Source organism: Cervus canadensis, chromosome 14, assembly GCF_019320065.1.
Source record: "Cervus canadensis isolate Bull #8, Minnesota chromosome 14, ASM1932006v1, whole genome shotgun sequence".
Lineage (NCBI taxonomy): Eukaryota > Metazoa > Chordata > Mammalia > Artiodactyla > Cervidae > Cervus > Cervus canadensis.
In genome coordinates, this window is record NC_057399.1 from 26306362 (window position 1) to 26312136 (window position 5775).

Sequence of the window (5775 nt, forward strand, 5' to 3'; positions counted from 1 at the left end):
TTGGCCTCTCTGTGCCTCAGTTTTCTGTAAAATGAAAACAATAAGAGTACCTATCTCACAAGGGGATCATGAGCAGTGAAAGTGAAAGTTACTCAGCTGTGTCTGACTCTTTGTGACCCTGAATTCTCCAGGCCGGAATACTGGAGTGGATAGCCTTTCCCTTCTCCAGGAGATCTTTCCAACCCAGGGATTGAACCCAGGTCTCCCACATTGCAGGTGGATTCTTTATCAGCTGAGCCACAGGAGAACCCAAGAATACTGGAGTGGGTAGCCTATCCCTTCTCCAGTGGATCTTCCCGACCCAGGAATCGATCTGGGGTCTTCTGCACTGCAGGCAGATTCTTTACCAACTGAACTAGCAGGGAAGCCCGATCATGAGCACTAGGTGAGTTTATATTGTTAGGATACTTTAAAAAGTACCTGGCACTCTCTCAGCACTATATAAATATTTTCTATTAATTGTCTACAAACTTAAGTTTTTCACAGGTCTAGGCTTGTGGTTGAAACTGAAGATGTAGCCTATCCATCAAGATAACCTTTCCTATAGTGTCCTGCCTTTGAAAGTTGAGTATAGGGGGTACAGAAACTAGAAATGTAAACTGGACCATTGGGAAACTGTAGCTTTGAAATTCTATCAGATAGAAGAAAAATCTAATCTATTGGTTGAATTCCATTATAACTACCAACAACTAGAACATTAAAAACAGTAATATAGAAAACAGTGTTAGTCTAAGAAGGCAAGAACATATAATGGAGAAAAGACAATCTCTTCCCAGATGATTCTGGGAAAACTGGACAGCTACATGTAAGGATGAGATTAAAACATTTCCTCACACCACATATACAAATAAACTCAAAATGGATTAAAGACCTAAATGTAAGACCTGAAACCATAAAAATCCTAGAAGAGAAACAGGCAGAACACTCTTTCACATAAATTATAACAATAATTATGTTTTATAAATATATAATTTCCCTAAGACAAAAGAAATAAGATAAAAAATAAACAAATAGGACCTAATTAAACTTAAAAGCTTTTGCACAGGAAGGGAAACCGTTGACAAAATGAAAAGACAACCTCCAGAATGGGAGAAAATATTGTGATTGACAGATAATATGATTGACAAGCAGTTAATATCCAAAAAATATAAACTGCTCATACAACTCAATATCAAAAACCAAACAACCCAGTCAAAAAATGGGCAAAAGGGAGAACAAGATGTGACTAGGGAGATAGATCAGAGTGATGTAGCTACAAGCCAAGGAATGCCCTCAGCTACCAGAAATTAGCAGAGGCAAAGAAAGGATACTTTCCTAGTTCCTCAGAAGGGAGTTTAGGTCCTGTGTTACTAGTTTTGGACTTCTGGCCTCTAGAACTATGAAAGAATAAATTTATTTTGTTTTAAGCATAAAAAATAACCAGCAAAACAAAACCTTCAAAATGGGCAAAAGACTTGTAAGAGACATTTTTCCAAAGAAGATATACAGGTGGCTAACAGGCACATGAAAAGATGCTTAACTCTGCTAATTATTAGAGAAATGCAAATCAAAACAAGAATATATCATACCTGTCAGAATGGCTATCATCAAAAAGTATAAAAATAACAAATACTTGGTGAAAGATGTAGAGAAAAGGGAATCCTTGTATACTATTGGCAGGAATGTAAATTTGTGCAGTCCCTATGGAAAACAGTATTGCTGCTGCTGCTAAGTCACTTCAGTCGTGTCTGACTCTGTGCGACCCCATCCCTGGGATTCTCCAGGCAAGAACACTGGAGTGGGTTGCCATTTCCTTCTCCAATGCATAAAAGTGAGAAGTGAAAGTGAAGTCGCTCAGTCATGTCCGACTCTTCGCGACCCCATGGACTGCAGCCCACCAGGCTCCTCCGTCCATGGGATTTTCCAGGCAAGAGTACTGGAGTGGGGTGCCATTGCCTTCTCTGAAAACAGTATTAAGTCTCCTCAAAAAACTAAGAATAGAACTACCCTATGATCCAACAATTCCACTCCCTGGTACATGTCTGGAAAAAAACTGAAAACGCTAATTTGAAAAGATACGTATACCCTACCATTCATAGCAGTGCTACTTATAATAGCCAAGATATGGAAGCAATCCAAATGCTCATCAACAGAAGAATGGATAAAGAAGATGTGGTGATATATATATATATATATATGCATGTATGTATATAAAATGGAATTCTGCCATTTGCAGCAACATGGATAGAGATAGAGAATATTGTGCTTAGTGCAGTAAATCAGACAAAGACAAATGCTGTATGATATTGCTTACTAGGAAATATAAAAAATGATACAAATGAATGTATATGCAAAACAGAAGCAGACTCATAGATATAGAAAATCAAATACTGATTACCAAAGAGGAAAGGGAAGAGGGGAGGTGCAAATTAGGGGTATGGAAGCAAGACATACAAACTACTATGTATAAAATAGATAAGCAACAAGGATACATTATATAGCACAGGAAATTATAGATGTTTTCTTACAATTACCTTTAATGGAGTATAATCTGTAAAAATACGGAATCACTATGTTATACCTGAAACTAATGTAAAATTTAAGTCATCTATATTTAAACTTAAATTTAAAAAATAAAATTAAATAAATAAGTTAATAAGTTAATTTAATATAACTTAACTTAAATATAACTTAATATATAACTTAATATAAATTATATATATATAACTATATATGTTATATATATAATATATAACTTAATATAACTTAACTTAAATAAGTTAAATAAGTTAAATTTAACTTAAATTTAAAAAATAAAAAAAGAAGATAGTTTTAGGATTAAAATAGAAATCTTTGACAATGCTTAAGGTGGAGCAAACAAGATAGAATCATCTATACCAAAAGGCATCTCACAGGACTTTGTTTTTAGAGGCTAAAGGAAGTATCTTGGGCCCTGGTCATAGTAGAGCCTGAGTGATAAGTCTGTCTGTATCCAGTAAATATGTCTTCTGAGAAAAAGAAACACAGAGAAACTTTCAAGGGAGATATTTTGTTTCTGAATTGCTGGAAGCTCCCATAACTCTTTCTGAAGTGAAAAGGTGGGTTTTTTCCACAACCAATTTGACAACTTTATATACACATTTTAAACTTACTTTGTTATGAGGAAGTTTTATTTATTCACTCACCCAGGTTCAAATTAGACTTCTGGATATCTAACTCATTGGGTGCAGACTTTCTCTAGTGATAGTGGGGAATGGGGATGTTCCATGGGGAAACTGATTCCTTCACCTCTAGGCTTCATTCCAGAATCAGACAATGGACTGGAATGGCTTCCCTCACTCTAGTTTTGGAAATGCTTTAGAGTGGGGGCTGCCTTCTGTATGCCTTCTGTATCTTTTCTAAGTTTCCATACTGGGCCAAAAACATCCCCACATTCTTCCAGAAGATGGGATACGTATATACAAAAAAATATTAGTCATATAAGAGGACAAAATAATGCCATTTGCAGCAACATGAATATAACTAGAGATTATCATACTAAATGAGGTAAGTTAGAAAGAGATAGACAAATACCTGTGGTATCACTTACATGTGGAATCTAAAATATAACACAAATGAACCTATCTACAAAGCATAAGCAGACTTGCAGACATAGAGAACAGACTTGTGATTGCCAAGGGGCAGTTGAGAGGGAGATGGATGGATTGAGAGTTTGGGGTTAGGTGCAAGCGATTACATTTAGAATGCATAGAAAACAAGGGCCCGCTGTATAGCACAGGGAACTATATCCCACTTTCCGGGATAAACCAAAATGAAAAAGAATGCATATATATATATATATATATACATACACACACAACTGAGACAAGTTGCTCTACAGCAGAAATTAATACAACATTGTAAATCAGCTGTACTTTAATAAAAATAAGGAGTTCAGAAAATAAAGAAAGACATCCCCATATTCTTCCAGAAGGGAATAACTGCCCCATAGGTGGCATCTACCTGGATCTTATCTTACCAGGTTCCCAAGTGTATTGATTCTTGCATTCTGTGCTTTCTTTCAAGGTTCAGTTTCCTGATTTTTGAATTATATCCTTCAGTAAACTTTTCCAGCAAAGATCTAGAGAGGTCAATTTTCCAAACCTTTGAAAACATCTGTCATAAAAAATAGTTTAGTTGGATGTAGGCTTTTGGACTGAAGTTCCGGGTAAAGATGGAGGATTGAACATACTCATCCAAATTTTACTTCTCCTGAAACCATATAAAAACAACAATGAGTAGACAGATATTATTTAGAAATATATAAACACTAAAATAATCTAAATAATATTATTTAGAAATATATAAACACTATGATAATCTTCCCTGGTGGCTCAGATGGTAAAGCGTCTGCCTGCAATGTGGGAGACCCAGGTTCGATCCCTGGCTTGGGAAGATCCCCTTGAGAAGGAAATGGCAACCCATTCCAGTATTCTTGCCTGGTAAATTCCATGGACTGAGGAGCCTGGTAGGCTACAGTCCATGGGGTAGCAAAGAGTCGGACACGACTGAGCGACTTCACTTTCACTTTCAAACACTAAAAATATGGAAAATGGAGAAGAGACAACAACACACTTTTGGAAGCTAGAAAGAGGATGGACAAATAAAATCTGACTAAGTAGATCAATGAAAGTCAGGTTTGAAGCTGGCCTGGTTAGTTCTGCAGTACCATCAAGAGTTCAGGAGATGGTGACACCACATAAGGTCAGAAATGGGCATGAGGAGGGTGGTTTAAAATAAGGAGGGCTTTAAAGCCATTTGGGAAGCACTGGCTTCCGAGATCCCCTCCATACTCCATGCTATGGATGACCTGTCCTCCCCACCTATATTAGTCAGTTCTCCAGAGAAACAGAACCAAAAGTATATATAGAAAAAGAGATTTATTGTAAGGAAATGGCTTATGCAATTATGAAGGCTAAGAGGTCCCATGACCTGCTGTCTGTAAGCTGAAGGTCCCAGAGAGCCAGTGGTGGAGTTCCAGCCCAAACCTGAAAGCCTGAGAACCAGGGAAGCCAATGGAGCCCCCTGATGCAAGTCTGTGGGCCTAAGAGCCAGAAGGCTGATGTCCAAGAGCGGGAGAAGATGGGTGTCCCAGCTCAAGCAAAGAGGAAATTCACCCTTTCTCCATGTTTTTTCTCTATTCAGGCCCTCAATGAATTGGATGATGCCCACCTAGCATTGGTGAGGGTGACCTTTTTCACTCAGTTCAATTCAAATGCTGATCTCTTTCAGGTGCACCCTTTCAGACATTTCTAAACATAATGTTTTACCAGTTATCTGAATTTCTCTTAGTCCAGTCAAGTTACATGTGAAATTAACCATCACACCCCCCAGCATTGTATGGATGTTTACCCTCTATAAAGGGGAAAGCAGAAGTATACTGGACTTGGATGACACAGACTGGGTTAAGAGCAGGAGTACCATCCTGAAAACTGGGTGAGTGAATGAGTATGAAGACACTGTGAGCTGAGTGGCATCCCACCTCCAAGCCCTGCTCACCCACTGAGATTCCAGAATGGTCGTCACCAAACCTTTTCTCTTCAGGTGGAAGAATTAAAAGACTCAAAGAAGTATCTCTAGGGTATCCAATCAGCCCAAGAGAGAAAACTTAAGATAATGATATTGAGGTTTCCCCCAACAAATAGTCCAGACATACTACCCTCCAGTGAAATCCACTCAGATCTTCCAATCAGCTTTTTTATGCACCCAAAATTAAATATGAGCAGATACCTAACTATTGCCAGACAACTGAAGAAT

General features: G+C 37.7%; 1 non-coding gene across 1 annotated transcript; it reads left to right on the plus strand.

Annotated features, from left to right (window-relative positions):
* Positions 1–4341: 4341 nt before the first annotated feature.
* On the plus strand, positions 4342–4413 carry TRNAC-GCA. The gene has a single exon. It is a non-coding gene; the product is annotated as a tRNA-Cys (tRNA).
* Positions 4414–5775: the final 1362 nt, after the last annotated feature.